This window comes from Equus asinus, chromosome 8 (genome assembly GCF_041296235.1).
Source record: "Equus asinus isolate D_3611 breed Donkey chromosome 8, EquAss-T2T_v2, whole genome shotgun sequence".
NCBI lineage: Eukaryota > Metazoa > Chordata > Mammalia > Perissodactyla > Equidae > Equus > Equus asinus.
In genome coordinates this window covers 20603586-20631272 of record NC_091797.1, presented here as the reverse complement: position 1 = coordinate 20631272, position 27687 = coordinate 20603586, and the positions used below count along the sequence as shown (strand labels likewise).

Here is a 27687-nt window from a genome sequence, read left to right as displayed (position 1 = left end):
TAGCTGTTTCTAATATCCAAAGGAAAAAAAGTAGTTTTAGTTTTGGCAAGTCTTTAGTGGGCAAAGGATTCAGTCCATAAATCATAATACTGGACTGCATTAATTTCTTTCCACACTAATCGCATGCACACAAAAAGTTAACTGTGTCTGGAATGCACAACACAAAACATGCTGCATGAAAAGTTAGATTCCCCCTGAAATGTTCATCTGGGCACTTATATCTACAAAGTTGAGAGTTTTCTGGAATTCAGAAGTCCTAGAAACACAATCTTACTTGAAAATGACCTGGAAAATAGAAGAATGTGAAAAATGATAGCTCTATTTTTTGGCACAAGCAAAATCAGTCTCTTATTTTGATTAGTTGGAAGAAACATAAAATAAGTCCAGCTGAAAAAAATAAAGATGCTGGAGAAAACACTACAAAAATGTGCCCGTAACTTCTTCCAAATTTGATCAAACCATGGTGATTGCACCAAACCAACTTTATCCAACATTACAAAAATATTTACATATAAAAGCAGTTCATGAATGCATTCTTCTTTGAAAGGACTAAATCTAATACATATTCCTGAGAATCAATCTTTAAAAAGTGACACACTGTTATCTTAACAATTATAAGAAATCAAATAGTGCATTTGTACTAAAGAAATTCTGCTTGAATGTTTAAGCGATTTTGGTAAGTAAGCTTCAAACCTTGTCTAAATACACAGACTACAAAATAGACTATAAACTCCCTATGTGTCAGCCTTACCACTGGATTTCCTGGATACTGGTGGTTGGTATATAAACATAATTCTACCTAAATATAGAAATTTAAATTTAACTGTGAACCATTTAAAAAGAAATCTTGGGGAAAAGGTTTTTAAAAAGATGACATATCTACCCAGAAAGAAACTAACAGTTTTCAGCAGGAAAAATTTGAACATATTTTTCTAAAAAATGGAAGTGTCACAGAAATATGTGTATATGTGTTTTTTCAAATAAAAACATTTCTATCATAGTCTAAAATACATGCAATCAGTGTGAGGAAGAATATGGGCTCTATATCCGTTTGTCTGGACACAGAGAGAGAACCATGAGGCAGCAATGTCAAATAACTTTATATTTTCTTAAATGGAGGATGGAGATGATTTGAAAACTATAAAGTACTATACACATATAAGTAATTTTACTCATGTTAAGAATGGATCAGGATAAATAAATGTCCTTAAATAGTTTTCCCAATTCATCGTTTATCCACATTACGTCTAAATAATCTGTATTTATAGCACTCTCCAAAATATCAGTTTATAAATACATTAACTTGGAAAAGAAAGAAAATGGAAAATAAACATGGAAGATTTAGATATTTTAAAACTATTTCAAAACCAGTACATAACTATTGTAGGGATCTAGAATTTCTGTCATGGTTATGTTGTCATAACCAGCAGGAAAACTTCATCTTTCGTTTTCATCTACCGGATTTACTCATCTCCCTCACTTGACCTAGGACCCATACCGGCACTAGCACTGCTAGCACTCTCCAGCATGCCTTGGACTCCCATGACGTGAATCCTTGGGACTGAAAGCTCATTGTGTTACCCCACCAAGCCGATCTGGCCCTGATGTGTTCCGTGCTCCAAAACCACCTCTTTCAAACTATGACCTCCTCCTCTCTACCAAGGGAGGAGACCAATCTTATTAGCTAATTACAGCGATCACATTAATGTTTGCATTACCTACTGGCTTACTTCTAGAAATTTGTGCCTATGCCTACCAGAAAGAGTACAGAAATTCTTCTTTAACACCACGAGCTTAAAAAACAGGCTAGCAGCTTGGCAGTCCAGTTCCACAGGATGCTGAGGCTCAGGACTGGTAAATTTAATGTGAAAGCAATACTAGAACCAGGACATCAAAAATCACAAAATATTCCTAATACCTTAAGAAATTCCTCAATTTCTTAATCCTTGACAATAAATGGAAGTTCTACTAAATATTCACTGTAGCAAAGTAAGTATTTCTGGCAGCAATTTAAATAATATGAAAAACGGTACATTTTTCAAACTTTTTCATTACAATGAAAGTAGTATACATTTAATTGTGTTATAAAATATGCAAGAAATGGCAGAGCAGAGGAATATTTTAAGACTAAACACTAGTTGAACAAGTATACAAAAGTAATTTTCTTAACTATATGGATAAAAGTATGGTAATAGTAACCTTACGGAGATTTGTTTGCAACTTAGGGAAATATTTTGCTAAAAGACATTATTATTCTACCACAATAGTAACTCTTTTACAGTATTTGTTCTTTCTGACATTATTTCTATTCTTCAAAGTAAACGAAAAATAATATTAAACTTGTAAGAACTCTTTAAAGGACAAAAATTTCCCCTAGCATATCAAAACTCTTGCTTGTATTTTAAATATTTTATGATACTTTATTTGGAGGTTGAGCATTAAAAGGTACACTTTAAGCTTCATCTTTGATGCCTCATCTTAAATGCCTCATCTCTGATCCCACAAATAAATTTCTTCTCAACTTCTCGTTGCTATCAACAACACTAACATTCAAACTCATTTTTTTTCCTCACTCTATTGTATTTTCACCAACTTCTGTTGATTTTCTTGTTTGTTTTAATCTGCTCAGGGTCTGGAATTTGTTCTCTATTTCCACACTATTCATCCTAATCCAGGCCTTTGGGGCTTTTCGCTTATTGGTTTTTAAATTTCAACGCCTCCAAATTGTGATGCATCCTAGATTTAAGTGCTAAAATGATCTTCCTTAAATATAATGTCCACAGTTCTTGTTCCAGGATCTATGACAACTCATTATCCAACTTCAATGTGGTCTTTGAAGCCTGACTGACTCAGATTTTTCCCTATATCCTCATTCTCATTATATTTCTTGTTTTTCTCTCATATTACTCTACATTTAAGCTCCAATAATTTCAGTTCTATCTTTACGCCTTTGTGTACTTGTGACAGTTAGTTAATTTTATGTGTCATCTTGACTGGGCTACGGGGTGCCCAGACATTTGGTCAAACATTATTCCGCGTGTGACTGTGAGGGCATTTCTGGATGAGATTAACATTTGAAATGGTACAGGAGGAAAGCGGATGGCCCTTCCTAATATGGGTGAGCTTCAGTCAGTCAGCTGAAAACCTGAAAAGTACAAAAAGGCTCAGTGCCTTGAACTGGGGCAGGCATCTTTTCCAGTTTTCTGACTTGGACTGAAGCACCTCCCGGTTCTCAGGTCTTTGGACTTGGACTGGAACTAGACTTTGCCTCCCCAGGGTTTCCAACTTGCCAGCTACAGAATTTAGGACTTCTCAGTCTCCATAATCATATGAGCCAATTCCTCATAATCAATCAATTAAGTAATCTATGTATACACACACACACATCCTATTGGTTCTGTTTTTCCGGAGAACCCTGACTAATACACTACTATACTCAAATTATGAGAAATTCTTGATTCTTTATGGGATGCAGTACTTTCTTCTTTAAAGTATAGGCTTCAAAATAATCTTCTCCAAGAAAGAAGACCTATGATTACCTTTACAGAGTAGTGTTTATCTATCCTAGGCATGGAACTTATATACTCAGTTTACAATATCTTTAAGTATACTTGTCAACAAGTTTCTTCTTTATTTTCCTCAACCAGTTACCTAACACTCTTACCTCCCAAGTTCCTTTTGAATAATACCTCTAGTCCAGGACCACCTTTCCCCAACAGGCAGGTTATAAATGTATGTTAAATGTTGGCAATCCATTTCCCCTCAACAAGTTTCAGTTTCCCATTTATAATATAAATGAATTGGGCTAGACGAAGTCAATAACCCTTGCATTTGGCTGGAGCCCACGTAAATTCAGCAGAAAGATTTCTCTAAAGTTACAAAAGGTTTTAAAAGTACAGCAAAATTAATTTGACGATTTCACAATCATTAAAATCCTGAAAGTATTCCATTTTAACCACACTTCTGTTATACCTCTTTCCTTTGGGTTCTAGCTAAACTGCTGGATCTTTCCTTTTTGAAGGTAAATAGTAAATAAGTAAATAGTAAAAGGCAAGAGTTGTTGAAAGCTATGTCATGAAGAGGCAAAATCTTAGCCCAGGTGACAATCTGGGCTAAGATTTATTTGTCTTTCTATTCATTGGTCTATCATGGATCATTTAACAGGCCAGATTCTAGGCAACACTATGAAAGGACAGTTCTGCTTGTAAGGAATACTTGTCAGCCATAGATAGCCTCAAATAGATAATTATCCATAGATAATTCTCCCTGAATCCTCCATGTTGTGACTGAAGGAACTTGGAGTTAGGAAATCTGGAATCCAGTTCTAGCTCTACTACTAAGTAAACTGTATAATCTTAAAAATATCAAATAACTTCTCTAGATTTGTAGGTTTATAGGTTTCTCTTCTGTTAGAAATGAGTAACCAATAATTTTAATCACTAGTAGAAGAGTTAATAACCTTAGTAGTAATAATAGCTACCACTTATTGAGTACCTAATTTGTACCAGCCACTGTGCTATGCGTGTTACAAATATTTAATTCTAATTTAATTCCAATATTCAATTTTAATTCTAATGTTACAATGTGTACATTAAAAGTCAAATAATACTATAAGTTTTATAGGGATAGACAGGAATATCTTGCCACACTTCTTTCCAATGCGTAATTCTGCTTCTAGAGGCAACTGCTTTCTACTCTTTTAGCTTGTTCTTCTATCATTTACCTCCATATTTGAAACATGCTTATAACACTTGTTTTCTTTATTTTCCAGCTTTAAACACTGTTAAGGACTTCTTACTATGGAAGATGAAGATTTAGTGTTCTCAGATGCCTCATATTTAACCATCTCTTTCCTCCTCTATTGATCTTTTTACAAAATATAACCTTTTGTTAATTAATACCCAGTGTTTATATTATTATGACTCTGTAAACACTATTACAGCTTGGCCACTATGATCAAATTTTTTTTTATAATTAAAAAATTTTTTCTTGTGGGTAATAATTTTCTCGGTTTGTTTTTTTTGCTTCATTTTTTGTGAACCTAACAATATTTCATTCAAAACTCTCTGAAAGACTTGAAACGTATAAGAATTTCTTTCAGTTTCATTGTTTTGGTTTTTGTTTTCCCTCTTGAGATGACTTATCTGGAGCCCTCCAGACTTTCTTCAACAATTCCATTTTGGATTCTCGTTTTCTTGATCCCACTTCTTGCTCTTTCTTAATCTACTTCCTTATTTTGGTACAGCACACTGTCTGGAAGTTTCCTTTATCATTCTTGATCATAGTTATAATAGCTGCTTTAAAAATCCCAGTCTACTAATTTCAACATCTTGGTCATCTTGGAGTCAGTCCCCATTTTGTATTTTCTCTTGGGTATGGGTCGTGTTTTCCTGTTACTCCATATTTTAAAGAATCTGGGATTTTATCTGAGATATTGTAAATGATACATTGTAAGGACTCTGGATTCTGTATGTTCCTCTGAAGAATATTGAGATACACACACACACACACTCATATATATATATATATATTTTAAGCAGGCAGTTAACTAGAATGAACTCAAACTGCAATATCTTTCTCCCCTCCCACAGTGGTGGGCTGCAGCTGAAAACACCACTGATAGTGTCCTGAGAAAAGGTACATGGGAAATAAAGTTTTTAAGATCCTGCATGTCTGAAAATTTATTTATGCCACTCTCATATTAAATTGATAATCTGGCTGGGTAAAGAATCTGAAGTTAAAAATCATTCTCCCTCAGAAATTTAAAGGCATGTTCTATTGTCTTCTAGCTTAAAATGTTGCCGTAGAAAAGTCAGTTGTTTTTTCATTCCTAAGTGTTTATATAACATTTTTTCCCCTCTGAGAAACTTTTACTATTGTTCTCTTTCCACTTGAAATTCAGAAATTTCCTGTTGCTGTGACTTAGTGAGGGTCTTCATATATTTTCCTGGTACTCACAGAGTAACTTATAAATTCTTGTCCTTCATGTATGGGAAATTTGCTTGAATTACTCTGAAAACTTATTTCCTTCTGTTTTCTGGGTTCTTTCTAGAATGTCTATTAATTGAATTTTGGTGGTCTTTGTGCCTGGCATCTCTTATACCAGATTTTTTTAATTCAACCTCTTCAGAGAGTAAATCTATACTATTTTGCCAGACTGGCAAAGGGGTAGTTGACTGCCTATATGGTTTGGATAGGGTATTGGGATAAAATTGCTCCTTTACTTTCTACCAATCCTCCTGCTTTTCATCCACCAAAGATTTCTTTCTTCAGAGATACTGTCACTCTTGATCTTTTCCAAGTTCTAAGGTTTAATTTTTCTCAAGTCTGTGAAATCTTTAGCATTTCTATCCACTTTTAGGCTTCCATAATTTTTTGACATCTCTCATGTGCTACTTAATCCTCTCCCAGTTTCTCTGTCTCTTAGGTTTATGCTTTTTAAAATTATTTTGCTGTCATTTAGTGGGGTTTTGAGAATGTCTGGAGATTGGCACAGGTACCACCCATGTTTAAACAAAAGCTGACACTCTTTTTATGCTAACATTTATTGAATGTACAATCCTATGCTTCATGCTTTCTATATATTATCTCATTTAACTCTGATAACAAACCTATGAGAGATGTCCAGGTACACAAAACTGGCACTAAATAATAAATGCTTAGCATCAAGCCATTCATCTTGCTCTCCAAGATTAATTTCTTATTCAGAATACAGGAAGGTAGGATCACTAGATCAAGCCTTACGTTGCATAGAAGAGTCTACCCACAAAAACATTTATTCGCCTTTCAAAACATTTTCATTGCTGGCAAATAAATGGTTGCCAAAAAAAAGGTTTCGATCAAAACATCCAAGCCAGTTGCTTCATGCAGACACAGCTTAAGGATTGAAAACTAAGCAAGTGTTTGAAAGGAAATGAATTTGTAACTAAATACAGTTAACATTCAGAATACTATAAACGTAAGATAGTTGACGTAGTATTTTCCCATCATATGATCTCCTCATTCTTTGTTAGTGACTGGTCTTTCACTGACTGAGACATTTGAAACATAAAAAAGTATATAAATTGATAAAAGATGTGCCTAACTTTTTAGAATTTCATTTTAACTCTTCTTTTTAGAATAGTAAGTCAAACACAGTTAAGTCAAGTTTTAAAAAATATGATAAGGCTATAGTTATCAGTATCTCATGGCTCAAAGAATTTATTTTTATTTATATAAATATTTTAAAGAATTACCAAACCACAATCAATATAAGCCTGCAAAGCTTAAAAAATGTCCAATAAACAATGACTGTATTTGTTGTATGAGAACAGCAACCTTGCCAAGGAACTAATTCTTTGGTTACTCTTATTTAAATGTGAAATTAGGAGAAGAAACACCATTTGAAAGTTTTCCTTTAAATTATTTTGCATATAAGTTATTCATAAGCAGCTTTCAACTCTAAACACATCAAATTTTGAAAGTAAGCAAAAAGATATTTTGGAAATTTTTTAAAGTTGAAATTAAAGTAATAAACTAGATTATAGTTTATTAACCATTAACTAACAATAGTTAATACTATTTAAAATTTAAGTATTTACTATTTAACTATTGAAACTAAAATATTATTTAACTATTTACACTAAAATATAACTAAAATTGTTGAAAGACGGCAGCAGATCTTGAATTTGTTCAATATTATATACAGTTATCTTTCAGTTACTCAATAATGAGAAACGAAACAGCTTAAAATCTAAGCATGTACACTTCATGTGCATTTCTTAAAATTTTAGTAGCATAAAAATTTGGGCTAGCCTACAAAGTTTGTACTTTCCTTGTCTACATTTAACAGCGCCTCTTTCCCCCGCTCATTCCTTCGGCGCCCTTGTGCCTCCAGTGAAATTCCTTTCTGTTCACACTTCCAAAAAGTCATCCGCTGAAAGAGTTGTAGCCATTACTCACTTCTTCAAAGGACAAGAATTCAACAGGTAAAAACTGAGTTAATTACTTTTCTTTGGAACTTTGCCTAATTTTTCACATGATGACTTGATTTCATTTCGCCTAAAATGTTTAGGAATAAACATTAGGTCTTGTCCTAAATCTTCACGGTTAGATCAGGGTGTCAAAAGCACTGAATTACACAGATAACACATAGACAAATGTAATGACTGAAAAAATTACTAAATGGAAAGAATCAAGTATTGCTAAAGAATAATCATGAAGAATGAGAAAAATTGCTAATTTTATCTCTGTTATTATCACCCTTGTTTTGGCAAAAGTATTTTTATAAGTTTGTCTTTTTGCTGAGAAAATATACGGAGAAAGTGCCAAGCATAGAATTTGAGAATTCCAGCTTCTGATGCTGGGTCTCAGAACCTAATCCACACAGAAGGAAGGCAAGGGCCTGCTATGCAACTCAGTGAAGGTACGGTTTCCTGTCAGTACCGTGTATCCTGCAGAACATTCCAGAGCATTTCGATTATTACCTCCATCTTATGGTCAGACTAACTCAGCAGATTATCTCCACACACAGCACCATACAAATTGATTTCAAAAGTAGTTTAATCAAGAAGCTTTAAAAAAATCATTATTTTAAAAGGTTTCTAAAACCATCTTGACTTTTTTCATCTCATAAAATTTTTTTAAATGTCTATGCTTTGAAGTTTAAGTGAGATAATGACACACAGCACATAGTAAACTTTGAATAAATGCTATCTACCTTTATTCAGAAATGATAAATTAAGTTTCAGGGTCATCATAAAAAAGTTTATAACTTCTGGTATTCACAAAGATTAAAGGTTATTATTGGACCATTACTTAGTACTGCTGACTTACTTTACAATAAACAAATTTAGGATGTAAATAATTTGCATGGAGAATTACACACACACACACACACGTATACAGGTATGCATGTACATGTGTGTATATCACTAGAATCTCTTTCTTACAAGCTTTAAGAAAGTAACCCTAAACTTAAACAGAAAAACCAGATGGGCTTCTTTTAATACAGAACTAATAGCTTCCTTAATAATTTCTCACATAGAATCATCTCACCGTGAGATAATGCATGCCTTAGTGTACACACATTTTGGAGCTCAAGTTTTTAATAGAATAGGTGATCTTTCTGGTCCTCAGGTTCTTCAAGTGGGAACTAAAGAGAGGTGGACACCAAATGAGCTCCAAAGCTCCTTTTGGCTTTTACTTTCTGATTTTAGTATTTAACCCTAGGTGTAGTTTACTTTTGACTCCATAATTAAGCACTTGCATCAATGAGAGAAGAAATAAAAAAGAATAATCACAAGAAGAAATAGTGCAGTTTCATGAGATGCAGATGGGAGGGAACTTTGAAAGGGAAATCCACTTAGTTATATTTGTGGAAATAGCAACAAATCCAATTAACTGCATGAATGTGGAAGGAAGTATGAGGTTGAATTATTATTCAGCATTAATGACTTATTTTACCATAATGTTTACCATGGTACACAAACCAACAGGTGATACAGTTAATTATTCCAGTCTCCTATCCAATAGTTCCAGATACATTTGAAAGCCAAAGATAGTTGCATATGGGATTAAGGCAATGCAATTACTAACGTGTAAAAGAGATTGGTCTCTATCCATTTCCAACCTGCTCTATGCTTTTATTATATGATGAACAGAGATAATTTGTATATACTTCCCCCTGTCTGTCAGAGAAAGGAGCCCTTATTCAAATTTGTATCCAAACATTGATTGCATAGGAAAACCAATAAATGTTGTATATAGTATTTATCAAATTAGGTTATAGTGTATGTAAAACTAAATGAAAAGTCAGGTTTTCCTAGGCTCAAATGTCAGTCCCATATTCCACTCAAGAATTAAAAAGATTATTAAAAAAAGGCTCAAGAAAGTGATATAGTATAGATCTTGTTACACTCACAGGTCATTGTGAAGATCAAATGAAATAATGCAGTACAGGCACCTGGAGAACTATGAAGCTCTATAAAAGCATAAGATACTGCACTGCTTAGGGATGACTCATTCTTGATTAGGAGTAAGGTGAAATAACAATCTCTATAAGAAAAGGAAAAAAGAGTCTACTGATAATTTGGTAAGCAGGGAAAATGTTTTAGATTTGTTACTAAAATCAAAACCAGGAAATTCCTAAGAGATTCACTCACATCAGGATAAAATGGTACAACCATCCAACAACATTCACACAGTCACATTCTGAGAAAGCAAGCAGCACAGAGAAGACAAAACCCTATTGCCTTTAAAAATGCAAGTGAGGTGTCACAGCCTCTCTGAGGTCTCCTCTAACTCAAACACAGACCTAATCACCCCTTTCCATTGTGCTTTCCTGGGGACTTTGTTGGACTTCATCCAGCTTCTCATTTACTGCTCTATTTTGTAAAGATCTCTTTACAAGAAGACGGCTTTCCTTCCAGAATGCAGCCTCTCCATTAGTGTGTGTTAGAATGAAGTGAAACGGTAGTTAAACAATTTGGCAAAAGCCACATAAGACAAGAAGTTGCACGACTGGTGCAGGGGAACAGGCACAGGGAGGAGGGCTGAGGACTGCTGGGTCCTAGTGCGGGCTCCATAGGAAGGCGGCCAAGAACTAAACGTAACGGAGATTGTACTAACTCACCAAAACAAACAAACAAGCAAACCTAGGAATAACAGCAGTTACCTTGAAGGTATGTTAAAAAGAATAAGTGAGGGCAAAACAAGGATAAAACATAGAAAAGATAATGCCTTAAAACATAGTGTCTGCCCAACAAATACTAGTTTTTTCTTTCTTTCTGTGGATTTTCGGGGCAGTGATATTACTAAGAGAGAGGTCATAGAAGGGCAAATCTTCAAACTATAGTCTTGTAGGTGAGGCTAAAATAAAAAAGCAAGCATGGAGGTTACAAATCTATTATTTTTAATTGAACACTGGTCCCTGGTTTGTTCAATATATATTTACTGAGCACCTACTACAGGCCAATCTCTGGGCTCTGAACTGGAAACTATGCGAATCAGAAGCAAAGCAAAGAAAGCAAATGAACAACAGCAAGAAGAAAGTCAAAACATGGTTCCTCATCTCATGCAGTTTACACACTGTGCTTATTTTTCAGCTAAGATGTGAAATGAATGGCGGCAGATACTGTAATTACTATAAAAATTTTACTTTACATAAGTTAAACAAATTTATGCTGAAAAATCAAAGAATTAAAGTTTATGCTGAAAATCAAAGAACTATGAGATAAGCACCATAACTTATACACAGTCTTGAGACACTTGATGACTGGGGATATGTTCTGAGAAATGCATCACTGGGCAACTTTGTCGGTGAAGGAATGTTAGAGGGTACACTGACACAAACCTAGATGGTACAGCCTACTACACCCTAGGCTATATGGCACTAATCTTATGGGACCATCGTCTCATATGTGGCCCGTCATTGACCGAAACGCTATTATGCAGCACATGACTGTAATGTGAAAGGTCTAAAATTTGGCTTCCTGGACTTGATACAGAAACTGCTGGCTAGCTTTTCTGAAGGGTACTCAAATTAACTTTTCAAGGCCTCCCCAAAATTTAAATACTTTCTTCTTTATACAGGTTTTCCTAGCATTAAAAAACACCTATGACAGGTTGTAAAATGGAAGAGGTGTACATATAATACCCATCAATAGCTCATATATAGATGGGTATGGGAACTGTCAATGGAAATGAAATACCCAATGATTAGGGGAGCTGATCTGTGTTAGGAGATTCATTTCTTAAATCACTTTTCATAATAATCAGAAATGAATATTTCGCCAGGATAAAAACAGTAGAAATTTAACAATTTCTACTTCATTGTACCCAAAACACTGAATAATATTGGTTGGCCAAGTATTATTCAGGCAAGTGAACGTGAGTTCACTCTTGGGTTTAAAATATACACAAATAGCTATCACGTTCTATGCAGATATGAAAGCATCCCCTGGTGCTATTTTGTCTGAGGCATCAGGGCTTCTCCACTCTAAATCTGCAATTCTTTTTTATAATGTTAAGAGAAAACTACTTCTCAACATAAACAAGATATGTGAATATAGCAGACAAGGCATACAAAAACAATTTGAAGAGAAGGTATGACTTCTAAAGGTTTAAACAGTTCTTTTGGTATAAACTTTATTCGATAAGGACTAAGTTGACAACTAGACAAATTACACTTCACTGTGTATGTACATTTTTATGGCACTGATTTTTAAGTGACTGAATAGTTATGAAGAATCTTAGCATTATTTTCAAGTAGCATCTAACTTAGATTTAAGCATCAGATATTTCCAGGGAAAAACTGTTTCCGTTCTTTAAAGTGTATTTTTAAATTAACATTCGTTTCCCAAGAACACTGATTTGAAAGGGCTATTTCACTTCCCTTTAGAGCAAAGAGAAAGGATCCCATTTAAACTTTAGAAGGGCATGGAAAAAAATAAACAAGTCTGCTGAACATAATTTCCTCTTTATTCCTTCTGAAAAGTTATGAAATAAAATCTATTATTTAATTACATTGGATCAAGAAACAGGAAGAAAAAGATGCATTTAAGTCACAACACCCCTAGAAGAATAAATTACTATATTTCCTCTGGGAAGAAAAGTGTTTTAATATGTGGATGGGCATTGTCTAAACATTTCAAATCTACTTTAGTAAGGTGTGAAAGACTTTAAACAAAAATCAATAATAAAACAGCAAATGTCAAAATTGAAGGAAGAAATAAGAACTACTTGCTAGGACTGATTTATGAGTATTTCTATAATAGTAAAGAATTTAGTTTTTGCTCTGAAATTTGTTTCCATCAGTTTAAGTAAATTTAATTAAATTTGTTTACTTAAAAAAAAAAACTCTGACATGCATAACTAAGAAAATTTTATTAGACAAGTAGGATTTATCTTTGCCATACTTGAATAAAATTTACAAGATATTCCAAATTTAGTACAACGGTTATGGAAATAAGAATAAAGGCTTTCAGCTTTTTTAACCAGCAACAGAATTTTGGAATTGGTCTGACTCCAGCAGGGCCCTAAGAAGATGAACAGTGATGAACGGATCAGACACAGTCACTGCCTTCATATGGTCTGCAACAGAGGTCAGCAAACTTTTTGTGTAAAGGGCTAAATAGTAAGCATTTTCAGCTTTGCAGGCCATACACTCTCTGTTGCATCTACTCAACTGTGCCACTGTAGCATGAAAATAGCCCTAAGACAATACATAAACGAATGAGCATGGCTGCATTCCAATGAAACTCTGTTTATAAATATAGGCAAAGGGCCAGATTTGGCCCACAGGCCATCATTTGCTGGCCCCTGGTCTACAGTATCATGGGGAAACTATGAAAACTATGTTGTGTCAGAAAAAAATGCTATGCTGTAAAACAAAACAAAAAAAGCAGCATTCAAAAGTCAACATAAACTTGAGTTTAAATATGCAATCCTTACATGTACATGCAGATAAAGAACAGTTTGGAAAAAGACATGATTAGTCATATTAGCTGTTCAGAAGTTTTGATACGACTTTATAAACTATCTTACTAAAACAGCATTCAGAACTTTACATTTACTTGCAAAGTATATACCTGCAAAGTCCTATCTTCTCCTAATGCTTTTACCCTTACAAATACTGATTTTGTTTGCAGTATTTATAAAACAAATACCTTTTTCAAACAAACAAAACACCTTTCAAAAACAAACACCTTTCAAAAAAACAAAACACCTTTTTCAAATAGAAATTCACACACTTGAACAACACACTAAATATTGTATTTGCACTAGAGTCTCATGTGCTCCCAAATAATGAACTAGATGATATCGATTACCAATAATCCTACTGAATGAGAGAGAAGCCCCACAACTTTAAGATGTACAATTAATTAAATATATTGACAGTGATAAGGAAACCCAGAATACAAACCCACAATGAACCACAAGCTTTGAGCTTGTTACATTTAAATTAATTATTCTCCCTCTCCTCTCTTGAGAGATTTTTCCCTCCTTTATATGTGTGGTCAAAAAATGCAGCATCAAGCTCTTGATGTGCAAATTATTTCTTCTATTTCAAAAGCGAGTTAGTATTGATTTTAGCAAAAAAATCTCAAGAGAGAGCAGGTGGCTATGTTGATTCTTGTCCTATAGAAGCAAGACTGAAGCAAGCTTTGGCTTTCAATTTGTCTCCATTCATTTATTCAACAAATATTTATTGAGTGCCTACTATACACTATGCACTGTACTAGGAGCAAGGGTATCATCGAAAAAAACAGCCATGGTCCCTCCCTTCAAGGAGCTTCCATGATGATAGGGAAGAAATAAATCAATAAATGAAAAACTTTACCAGGAAAAATCAATGATATAAAGAAAAAACTCGCTTGCTGAAATAGAGCCTATGACAGGAAAGGCATTGATATTAGGCAAGCTGGTCAAGGAATGCCTCTCTTACTGGGTGACATTTTAGCTGAGACTTCAGACCTCAAGGATTACATGGCTCTAGCCATTCAAAGGGCACTCACTAGTGGGAAGGGAGTGGTGGAGAGCAGTACACCAGGTAGAAGGAAGAACATGTGTAAAGACCCTCAGATAGCAAACTCGTCTTGAATAGGAAATTGAGAGTTAAAGAAAAATAAGAATGAATAAATGAGGACAGAGAAAAGGGTAGTAGTCAACTCATGGAGGACAGCATTGGCTACTGTAAGAAGTTTGAACTGATTCTAGGTGCAATGGAAACCACTCAGGAGCTTTAAGTTGGTTGGCCATATTATTTCTCAAAATTAGTACTCTTTTTTGAGTGTGAATGAGGATATTATTAATATCACCTGGATAAATGGCTTAAACCAGACTGTTCTTGGTAAACAGAGACCTAAATAGGAAAATGGCAAGGTGTGACTGCACTTTCAGAACTCTTGCTGCTGTAAGGAGAATGGATGGAAATAGAGCAAAAGTGGAGGCAAGAAGAGAGTGAGGTTACTACTGCGGTACTCTAAAGGAGAAATGGGTAGGTCTTGATGGCACTGGAAATGGGAAGTAGTAGATGAATGGGAGATATGTTTTGGAGGTAGACTCAAAAGAACTTCTTGATATTTCATCAAGTTTATTCAAGGATAAAAGTGGTAAAATGGGAAATACTATCAATGGGGATGAAGTAATGCACGGGGTATACTGATTTACTGTAGGACATTTTAGAACTTTCTAAGATATGGCTCCACAAGATATTATAAAACATTATAAAACTATAAACCAACATGTGCATACTATCTTCAACAATTTCCCTTTTAACTAATCCCTTGTGTACTCATCAAAAGTAAGAAAACACTTATGCAAAGTACTAGTAAATGTCGATTTTAAAAATTAATTGTTTTAAAGAAAAGTGGCATCCATATGTAAAGCTTAACTCAGGTTTCCAGGATATCTACTTCTTTAGTTTATAGTTCCTTATATGATCAATAACAGATAAGCTTTTAATAGATTTGCACTATTTCATTAATTTACAAGTCAGTAAGTTCAAAGTTTAACTCTGATGCATTTCTTTATAAACCTCCAAAATTAATGAATAGTAAATAGCAAACTTCCTAAATCAAAAAAACTGCTTATGAAATGAAAATTTCCGAGAACACGGGAAATACAGAAAAAACATGCCCTTATTCTTATCCCACACCTTTTTTTTTAAATCTAAACATCTAAATCCTCACTAGCCACAAGTCCTGAAACCAGGTAAAATTGTCTCATGCCAATGGGACATTATAAAGATACCCGTATATTCTCAAGACTCAGTACACTTGTCTTTCTGGGCCCCTGTTTCCTCATTTAAAATATGAGCTAATAAGAATTACTTCTCCTTAGGGTCACTGTAAGATGATCATGGGCTTCTCCTAGAAGGGTACAAAGATAGCACGGTATGCAGGCCCGTGCCTTAGGTAAGAGAAAGTGAAGAAGAAACGTGCAGCGCATCTTCTAGAGGAGCTGACTGCATTAGATAGTAAGCAATTACAACATTATTTCTGCACTGAAATACACACAGATACATTATGGTAGAGAATACAAAATTTGAATTAAAAGACTTTTTAAAAAGTCAAACTTACTTAAAAATCCACGTAATCTAATTCCACCTTACAGTGGTAAATGCATGCGAAGTGCTCACACATGGTGAGGGTGCTTGCCATCCGCCTAGACAGAGCAGGCACTTCGTAGATGGTATTATTAGGAGAAACTATAGCCATATAATTATTTTAACTGAAGAATTATCCCTTTCTAACATTTTGCTCAAAAAAGGATTTTACAAAATGGCATCGTCCTCCTTTTCTAAACATTTAAAACTGTGTGGTATTCAGCCCACGTAAAAAGGACCTTTTCTGTCTCATGGGTTAATTAGGATTATCCCCTAAAAAGCACACTCTTCTGGGAGCTGTACGTCTAAAAACAAACAAAAAAAACCAAGGCAGATTATAAAGAGAATGCAAAATCTTTAACTTAATTAATTTCTAATCAATTTCCTTCTATTCTCCATTCATGAAAATGAGAGAAACGACACACACACACAAAGAGAAATTAGTAGTTTTCATGTTGTTAGTTCTTTTAACATAGCTCTTCTCCTTCTCAGGCAAAATTCCCACAGGGAGCAATAATCAGACTTACATGTAAATTAAAAGTCCCTTTCTGATAAGATTCTGAACATTTGGTTTCTTCTCTGTGCAGAACACTAGGTTAGATGCTATTTAGAGTTACAAATAAAAGAGAACGGGAAAATGAAAGCAAGGAGTCCCAGCCTGCCTTTAAGGAGCCTATCCCAGTGTGGGAGACCATACTCACATCTCCAAGGCTGAACCAAAATAAGAAAATTCATAAATAAATATGACTTGATTATAGCTATGCATAACTACTATTTGATAAAATCACATTCATTCAGCTTTCACTAATTCAAATCTGTCATTGTTGGGACACACTGGACATTGAAAAATTGAGTTTTTACTCACTGAAGAAAATTAACTTCATGTATTGAAGCTACAAACAAATCGGTCTTCCAAAGTGGACAGGCTTTCAAGAACCACTCACTGCCTCTCTAAAAAATGAGAAACTCAGAAATACGCAACTTCAAAAAGGAATTTATTAATTTCAGGTATGTGAGTCAAGAAAAAGACATTTTTTCCTCTACTTATATTTTCAACAAAGTGAGCTAAATTATTTCATTTAAGTGGAGCTGCTATAATTCCCATTCATTTGTACAGCCACCTAAAATGATAACACTAATAGTAAAACAGTGGCAGTGGCAGTGGCAGTATCCATTTATTGATTTCTTAAGTCCCTGTCCAAAACAAATCTCCATCTTCATCTCCTACCCATCCTCCTAGGCATTGTTCTCTGCTACCAGACCAAAAGCTCTCCACACAAGTCCTGCTGGTATGTCTGTGAACCTACAGTTCCATCAGGCTGGAATAATCTTCCCAATTTTGTTTAGCTAACTCCACTCAATCTTTGAAACTTGGCTCAAACTTCATATCCTCCAGGAAACCTTCCCTAATCCCCTGTTCTCGGAATGCCCAGAGCACTATGGAACAAACGAGGGCACTGAACCAGAAGGGTGGCTCTCCTTTCCTATCTCTACCACTTATCCGCAAAATGCCTTCAGGTTGGGAGTTACATCTTATCCTATTACGTATCCCCAGCACCTAGCATGAGAGTAGACAGTCAAAACATTTTTATTGAATGAATAAATGTGTTGGACACTGTTCTAGGAACATAAATATGGTATAATGAATACTTCAATATTTTACCGATGTTAAATATTGGAAAATAACTTGATCTGAGGTCTCATAGTTACCAGGCGATGGAGTCAGGAATAAATCCAGGCTTGTTGGGTTTCAGGCCAAGTGATCCTATGCTGTCAACGGAAAGTAATATTTTAGGTCTTAGGTTCTTGGACATGATCTCTTCCAGTAGGAAAACAGTCACCACACTTTGGCCAACTGAAGAGTCATTTTAAAGTTAAAAAAAAACATATTTTAGTGTTTCAAACTGCCAGTGAAGGACTTCTCAAAGTTTTAATAATCATATGAACAGTTGATATCTCTAAGGTAGCAGTTCTCAATTTCACATTACGGATTACTTCATGAGAGGAAAAAGGAATGAGTGGACCACCAACTCCACATACACCCACTCGCCACTGAGAAGTAACCTCATCGTTAGTCATGGGAAGAATGGCATCTGAGAAAATACTTTAGAAATGTCATTAAGTAAATTATTAATCCATGCCATAAAACAGACTACAGACACTGTCATATTAGAAACCATAGAAGAAACCAGCTGGCAGACCACCCAGAGACTCCTGGGAGCCCATCAGCGGTCTGCGGGGACCACACTTTGAGAACCACTGTTATGAGAAATGAAACTGCTTCCTCCTCAGCAATTCAGGAATTCAATTTTTTTTGTTGGGGGAACACACTGCCTTTGTAAGCCAAAAACATCAAAGTATTAATACCTCTAAATTCTTCTAAAATACTGTCATAACCCCAAACTACCTTGTTTATGGGATGTAGTGTAAGTACGTATGTGTGTACAGAATATGTGCATGGAAACACAGTTTTTAGCTTTTTTATTTCTTTTTTTTAACAGTGGAACCATGAGTAATTCTGGAAAAATAGAACTTGCTATTTTTCTTCTTTAATATTTTTTCTCTAAATTAATGAATTTTATCAGACATACCCAATACCAGTATTTAAACCAAAACAAAACAAACCACCGTCTCATTTAAAGCAGTCTGTCTAGGTGGTTATATTCTTATGTCTATAACGCTATCATCCCTGAGAGCCGTGTGCAACTGCCTTCTCAGTTTACGAGCCACAGAAGACAGCAGTCTTGATACTTTGCAGTAAGAACCCAAATATTTATTGGTCACTGGCTATGTGTTAGGACATATTTGAGGAGCTGAGGATACAGCAGTGGGAAGACAAAGGAAAGGAAAACAGTCTCAAATCATCTTTATCACCTTAGAACTATATTCTGGTTAGGGGAAGGAGATAAATAAATAAGGAAAAGACAGAAGTATGGCATGTGATCATAAGAAGTGCCAGAGGGAAGGAAGAGGAATAACTGACACTTTTAACAGAGTAGTCGGGGAAGAGTCCATTGAGAAGGTGATCTGTAGGAAGTGAGGGAGCAAGACAGGCAGGGACGGTGGGAAAGAATGTTCTATGCAAAGGGGGTGGCAAGTACAAAGGCCCAGAGGCAAAACTCCCTGGGTTCGTTCATGGAAGAGCAAGGAGGCCCATGAGGCAGGAACACACAGAGTAAGAGTTAAAGTGATAGGGATGAGGTTGGAAATGTGGTGGGAGACTACAAGGCCTGACAGGTGACTGTGAGGAGTCCGGCTGTCACACTGAGTGAGACAAGAAAACACTGGAGACCTTTGGGCAGAGGAGCGACATCATCTGACGTAACATCTAAAACGATCCTTCTGGCTGCTCTGTTAAGATTAAACTCTAGGGAGAACACAGAAGCAGAGAGACTAGTTACAAAGGCTACTGGAAGCTGGACACACAAATCTCTAGACCAGTTAAGAGGTCTGGGCTAGAGATAGAAATTTTGAACTCATCAGCATATATTTAGTATTTAAAGCCAGATCCTGGAAAAGAGCACCCAAGTGAGAGTAGGGAAAAGGCAAAACAGTGCTAGTGACTGACATCAGGGGGACTCCAGATTGAGATTAACTGCCAGCAAGGGAGGCTGAGGAAGATAAGAGAATGTAGAGAGGCCCAGAAGCCAAATGAAAATGTTTCACCTAAGAGAGAATGTATAACTGTACCAAATATTACTGAAAGGTCAAGTAAGATGAAGACAGAATCACCACCAGCCTCTTTTTCGAAGTGTCTTTACAATTTTATCCATTTTAGATTGGATTGTTTGTCACATTATCACTGATTGATGAGTACCTTATACATTCTAAATATAAATCCTTTGTCAGATATATAGATGTATTACAAGTATTTTCTGTCTGTAATTTGCCTTTCTATTTTCTTAACATTATCCTTCAAACAGTAGAAGTTTTTAATGTTGGGGAAGTTCAATTTATCGATTTTTCTTTTATATTTCTTGCTTTTTGTATTCTACCTATGAAATTCCTGTCTATCCTCAGGTTATAAAGATTTTTCCCTATATTCTTTTCTAGAATTTTTATAATTTTAGCTTTTATGTTAATGTTCATATAAGGTATGAAAAACGGGTTGAGAGTCATTATTTTTCTACATGGATATCCAGTTGTTTCAGCACCATTTGTTAAAAACACTATCCTTTCCACATCAAATTACTTACCCTGTCAACTTGCTGAAACCCAACTGAATTTATATGTGGCTCTCTATCTGCAATTCTTATTGTGTTCCAATGATCTATATGTCTATCCTTATCCCAATATCACAGTCTGCATTTTCATATACATTTTAGAATGAGCTTGTCAATGTCTCTAAAATAGCCCGCTGGACTTTTAATTGGGGTTGCGATGAATCTATAGCTCAATTTGGGGGAAATGATGGTCAACAATATTGATCCTTCCAATCCACAAACAAAGGATCTCTTTTGATATATTTAGGTCTACTTTAATTCAGCTTACTGAATCAATACTTTGTAGTTTTTGACATACAGGCCTTACACATATTTTTGGTAAATTTATCCATAGGTATTTTATGTTTTTAATGCTATTTTAAAAGTTGTTTTCAAAATTCTAATTTCATTGCTACTATGTAAAAATACAATTGATTTTTGTAGATTGACACTGTGTCCTTTTCCTTGCTAAATCCACTTATTAATTCTAGAAACTTTTAAACCAAATTCTATAGGAATTTCTATGTATATAATTATATTGTCTGCAAATAAAGACAGTTTTATGTTTTTCTTTTCATTTGCTATGCCTTTTATTTTTTATCTTATCTTACTGCAATGGCTAGGGCGTCCAACACAACATGATCAAGACACATGGTGAAAGGAGCATGACTTGGTTTCATTCTTAAGGGGAAAGTGCTCAGTCTTGAACTTTACTAAGTGGGTTTATTTTGGTAGAGGTACTGGTATAGCAATCCTGCAACCATGTTTTATGTATTAGAGGACTGAATAAATAAGTAAATATACTGAGGTTTTTGGTAAGCAGGTTCTTACTATGAAAGAAACAAGAAGAAAATATGAACTAAAAGAGCAAGAATTGGACTGTTAGAAAAAGAGAATGAGGAAGCAGGAAATGGAGATGGCCCACATAAACAACTCTTTTGAGTTTTGCAGTAAGAAAAGCAGCTAGAGAAAGGAGGTCAAAAAGAAAAGGGGGAGTTTTCAGAGAGGAGAAACAAGAGCATGTTTTTATACCGATAAGAATAATTCAGTAGAGAGTGGGCAAGTGATGATGCAGAAGAAAGAAGTGCTGGTGTCCTTGTGTGGGTGAGCGGGGATGGAATTTAAAGAACAAGTGGTGAGGTTGGCTTTAGACTGGAGAATGGACAGTCAACCCACTGTAACAGGAGGGTAGGCATGCATGTGCGTATACAGGCAGGAGGAAGAGCAGATGTGGAAGAAGAGGGTGAAAGCATGATCTATTTACTTCACCTTTCTCAGAGAAGCAGGAAGAATGCTGTAAGCTGAGAATGAGAATGGGAAAGAAGTTGTTAGAGATTAAAAGGAAAAAAAAGTATAATACCTTATCCAGGAGATTGGGACAGTGAATGAAATAGGGGGAAATATATATATATATATGTCTATACATATTATACTTTATACATTATATATATTATATTTTATATTACATATGTATTATATTTTATATATATATATCTCACAGAGCACCAGTAAAAACTCATCTGAAGTTGCTGGTCATGAATGTAATGTGAGACCAATCAGCACAGGTGTACAGTTTTGTCCAGTGATATTTAGCTGCAAGAGTGCAGGCTGAAAGCTGGTGGAAAGCAGACTTTAATCAGCATTGGGTTTTGCCAGTGAACAAGACAAAGGGGAAAAGGCCAAGGTAACCAAGCACATTTGCAAGGGAATGATTACAATTACTGATCGTGAAATCTAAAATTAAGTGAGGGATAAGGGGAGGTGGTGACTGCAGAGTAGAATACTTTAAAAGTTGGAGTTGTGGAGGGGTTGCAGCTATTGTTAACAGCAAGGTCTCAGGTATGACCATGGGAATTAATGGTGGAAGCAAGCTGGAGGACAGCATCACTGGAGAAGAGGTAATGAAGAAAGTGAAAGACCAGGGCACTGGAAGGATCATCTATGTAGCTACAGAAATGACCAAGAATTATCACAGGAGGATGATGACCAGAAGTACAATGAACCAGACAATAAGATCTTTTGAGAAATCAGATCGAACCACCTGGGTATTTGGTGGTGTTGCCTGATAGAATGATATTTTTAGTTACAATAGGATGGTGAACAATAAGCTTTTTTGAGATGAGTCGGAAGATTTAAAACATATTTTCTGAAATGGGATAATTAACAGGGTGAGAGAATTATGCCATTAGGGAATTATGAGTTTGAAAAAGCCTATTAAAAAAGGCTGTGAATTGTTTTTGCCATATTTAATTCATTCTAAAATTTAAAATAATATTAAAGAAGGGCATGATATTTTTGTTTATCAGTGGTGATACAAGCTAAGAAAGATGTTAAACAGATACGCATACCAAGTTTCACTGAAAGCTTCTCTAGGAATGTGCTGAATATTATTTCCAAAGTACGGCAAGAATACCTTTCAATAGCTTTGCAAAAAATCCAATCATACAAATGGCAGAATTTTGTACAGACTGCATTTCAGTAGATGATGATTGTCGATATAATTAAACACTTTTGATGCAGACACTCTTATTTAACCAAATTTAAAGCAATAGCAAAACAAAACCTCTACCTAAATACAGCTCTTAGAAAATGCCCCATTATTACTAACAGACATTACCTTAGTCCTACTGTCAGGAGAAACAAACCCATAGACTATACCTTACCCCAAATGCCTGAGAGGATCTCCAGCATACTGGACACTACACCAGAGCCTGGGAATGCAGCGATGACTAAAATGTGGTCTTCACCCTCAGGGAGGTCATACTGTAATGGGCAAGACGGACCAGAAAAGGAGGGGTGGGGAAAGAGTATGAAAGAGGAAAAGAGTATTCTAGGCAGAATAAAGCATAAGCAGGACAGCAGGCAAGAAAAAGGTGTATGTGTGTGTGTGAGGCAGGGGCAGAGAGAAAGTGAGGAGAAGGAGGGAGAGAAATTAAGAATTCAAGGGTAACTTTATGGTTTTTGCTTTGGTACTGGCTAGAAGGCAGTATCGCCACATAAGAAATAAAACATTTGCAGGCAAACAGGAATTTGAGGGATAAGCCAAAGAGTTCGGTTTCAGATGCCTATCTGAAGTGTTCCTTAGTCTAAGGCTAAGGACACAGGCTTAGACCCATCATACTAATGATAGTATTACAAATGTGAGTAAGGTATGCAAAATAGCAGACCTTGAGTCAAATCCAGCCTCTGAATATGTTTTATTTGGCTTGTATAGAGTTTTTGAAATTTTTAGTTATCCTGCAACATTTAAAAATCAGATTTCATATAAAAATGAAGACTTCCAACTTCTCTTGAAAAAAAAAAAAGATAACACTAAGTCCTTGTTGTTAGTGCCATGGAGTGGATTTTCACTCCTACCAACCCTGTGTGCAGCACAGAGGAACCCTGCCCGGTCTTTTTGTGCCATCCTCTCACCTTCTGACACTCCACCAGACAATGCTCTGCTGCTATTCACAGGGTTTTCATGGCGAATTTTTTCAGAAGTCAGTGGCCAGGTCCTTCTTCCTAGTCTGTCTTAGTTTGGAAACTGCTAAAACCTGTCCACCATGGGTGACCCTGCTGGTGTTTGAAATCCCGGTGGCACAGCGTTCAGCATCACAGCAACACGCATCCTCCACAGTACGACAACCAACAGACAGGTGGTGTGGGTCTACGTCTACAGCACAACAATTCATTGCAGCTGAACAGCAATGTTTGCCACAAACACTACTAGTCAATGTTTCAACACTCCTCTGTTGCAACACTCATTTAAGTCACCTGACTGGATTCTATGTGCTTCTGAGTTTACTCGATGATTTGAATTTGCATGAGTGACAATACGGATTAGTAGTTAAAAACACAGATGCTGAAGACAGTCTGCCTGGATGGTTTAAATCTCAGTTCTACCATTCCCCAAACTGTATGTGCGACCTTGAACAAATTACTTAATATATCTTTCCTTCAGTTTCTTCATCTATAAAATGGGATAGTGTCTATCTAAGGATTATGCTGAAGCTCAAATAAATTAATACATGCAAAATGTCTAAAACACTGGCACGTAGTAAGCACTCAAAAAATGATCAGTTGTTCCCCTAGAAGGTAAGCTCCATGAAGATGAGAACTTTTATTTGTTTTGTCTGCAATGAAATATCCCAAGCACCTGCAACAGTGTTTGGCATATGGTAGGTTCTCAACAGTTGGTGAATGAATGGGTGAATAAGTAAATGAATAGCAATTATTGTTGTTATTGATATTAAAATAATCAACCTTTCTTATATTACACTTGGATACCAAAAGATAGGTACACAGCTTAGAATCTCAAAAATTTAGGTGTGCATTATTTAATATTTCAGAGATCAATATTTCATTCTTTGAGGGAAACTGCAAATATATTCAGAGCAGAGGTTAATTTCTGATGTAGTTTGTTACCCCTTTATACATTTCTTGGGAAGGCACTCAGAAATATTTCTGGGCAATTCTCCTATAACCGGCATACAATAATTAATTCTATCAGTTATTTTTCCATAGATTATAATGATATTCTTGATGAGAACCTCTCTAAAAAAATTTCATGAAGAACCTGCTACTCTCCCACATCTATCTTTGATTGTAATTTTTGACAAGAATTTGTACTGCAAATTAACGTACTTGCTATTTATTTTACCTAATAAATTTTTTTAAATTAGCCTTTATAAGACAAAGTGAAACTAGGGGGATAAAAAGTCCCACAAAATTCTTTTTCAATGTCATTCTAAGGGACTTAAATATTTCCTAATACTAAAAACAAGCAACAGGACTTGAGGAATGATGGAGTGAGAACCAGGACACACAATCTCCCCAAAATAAAAAAAAGAAGAACTGGCAAAATTACTGAGAACAAACATTTCTAAACTCTGGAAAATAACCAAAGGCATACAACTGAAAAGCACTTAGCCAAGAAAAATGACTGAATGGTGGTAAAAGCAACAGTGGATGTGGCATATAATTGGAGCTGCAACCATCAACTCGCTGTCTTCCCCCTGCCCGCCAATCCCAAGGAACGGTATAGCAGGAGGCGGGCTGCTGCTCGAGGAGGACACCTGACTTGGAGCTCTGTGTAAGAGCCTCCTTCCCAGGGCAGTGTCAAAACAACAGCAACTGGTGGCAAATCACCAGGAATACGGGCACCAAGAGCTGTTGACGGGTGCAAACGTGGCAAGCAAAAAGCAACCTGAAATGTAAAATGGAGATCGACAGAACAAAAGAGTCGTGGCAGATTTTGAAAAGCAGCAACAATTCCTGGGGATCTGGAAGGCTTACAAATGCACAGGGTTACCTGCACACTGAACACACCCAGAAAGGACCCCAGTTATTTACTCATCCATAGTATGCTACGAGGCTCTGTGCATCTAGAGCTGACAGTGATGAAGTGAAAGCAAAGATAGACTTTGCAAACTGTCTGACCTTTTAATGTGTGCATTACTACACACCCAGATCTCTCGGCAAAGCTGGAAGCCTATTGGCTCACAGTGTTTAAAGGAAACTAATCACTCACTGGCTAACTATTAAGAGGAAAGTGTGGCACGCACACAGGAAAAAGAGCTGTCAACAGAAAGTATCTCAAGGGGGTTCAGATGTTGCACTTAGTAGACAAAGATATACCAGCAGTACGTAAGTAATTATAAACATAGAACTGAATGATGTATTTGGAAGTATTTTATAAAGCTCTAAAATAAATTAAATACTACCCCTTTTCTAAAATCCAAAGAATGTATTAACGTAAAAGAGACATCTTAGGGAAACACAAAAATTAACCCTAAAAAAAGGCTCATAATTTAAATAATTAAAAGGGAATGCCTGGCGGCTGGCCCGGTGGCGCAGCGGTTAGGTGCGCACGTTCCGCTTCTCAGCTGCCTGGGGTTCGCCGGTCGGGATCCCGGGTGCGGACACGGCACCCTTGGCACGCCATGCTGTGGTAGGTGTCCCACGTATAAAGTAGAGGAAGATGGGCACGATGTTAGCTCAGGGCCAGGCTTCCTCAGCAAAAAAGAGGAGGACTGGCAGTAGTTAGCTCAGGGCTAATCTTCCTCAAAATAAATAAATAAATAAATAAATAAATGGGAATGCCTGGGAAATGCTACTTAGCATTCTAAATCAGGAGGAAAAAACCCCCAAAATTTCTTTTGACAAGCATTTTCTATTTAAAATCCTTCTTACTACAGACTCAACCTTTGATCAATTCTTCCTAGAGATCAATCAGACTTTTGTATCATATTGAATAACCTGAAGACATGTTTTATTAATCTTTTACCCACTCTCCAAGCATATCTAAAACTACATTAAATTAAATACAGTCAAGTTTTTAGGAATGTTCATTTCGAAAAATCAAGTTTTTCTTAAAAAAATAAAATTGACCTGTAAAAGGTACTGTGATGCCACAAAAAACAAACCTTGCAAAATGAAATGACAAAACTTTAAGCTTTAAAATTCTATGGGGGGGCGGGGGGTGATGAGAGGATGGAGACATGACAGTATTTATTTTGCTGCTCAGTATAATTCATTTGTGTTTTCAGTAGTCATCTATCTCTTATTTGAGAATAATAAAAGAAGGTCTAGACAAGTGATAACCAAAGACTGAGCGGGGTCTAGAATACAAAGTTTAATTATTGGGTGTCTGTGAACAGAGAAAGTTAACCCCTCTACAAGATGATTTGTGAAAGACTTCCAAACCGCTGGGAAAGCCAGAGTGGGGAAAAAAAAACGTGACTTTGTTAATCAGTAGGATCAAAAACAAGAAAAAAGAAAAATCTAGAAAAAAGAACTGTTTAACTAAACTGACTGCAGAGGCAGTTCTAGGCAGAATTTAAATGTCATTATGATAGTTTTTACCTAGAAATATTTCACTTGAATATTGCCTGAAAAGCCTGACAATGTTCACTTAATTTTAGTTACGTAAAGGAAATAATGCCAATTAGAAAGTAATCTAAATTGGTTATCTAAGTTAAAAATATCATTTTAGAAATGTGAACAAATGTTAAAAAATGATGGGGTGTTTATTTTTTAAATTTAATGTGAATTAGTGGATTATTTTGATAGGAACGGGATTCAGTTTTAAACTCTTTGTTATTGGAAGGAGGAAAAAACAAGTCTGGAAGCAAGATGAATAATTAGATGAAAAGAAACTAATCCAAATGAGAAAAGAGCCTCCAGACACAAAACCAACCCTCATCTGAGCCCACCATTTTTGAAGATTACGCACATTTTTAGCAGTTTAGCATTTGATCTCTTACACTTAATGTTTCCAACCTCACTTACCTCATCTGGAAAACTGGAATAGCAGTAACAACATTTACATTTACTTTTTTAATTCCTTTACTCACTCAACAAATATTTACTGAAAGTCTTCCGTATTCTAGGGAACACGCTATGCACAAGCTTGTG

At 35.7% G+C, this 27687-nt stretch overlaps 1 protein-coding gene across 8 annotated transcripts in view; it reads right to left on the bottom strand.

The window, feature by feature from the left end:
* The window catches only part of SUPT3H (SPT3 homolog, SAGA and STAGA complex component), a 467896-nt gene that overhangs the window by 157264 nt on the left and 282945 nt on the right, over positions 1-27687 (bottom strand). Inside the window, exon 4 of one of the 8 annotated variants that reach the window (XM_070514826.1) lies at positions 17798-17857. The exons of the other annotated variants lie outside the window; for them this stretch is intronic. The gene's annotated coding sequence lies outside the window, so the exon portion shown is untranslated. The remainder of the gene's footprint in view (positions 1-17797; positions 17858-27687) is intronic. 8 annotated transcript variants of the gene reach the window in all.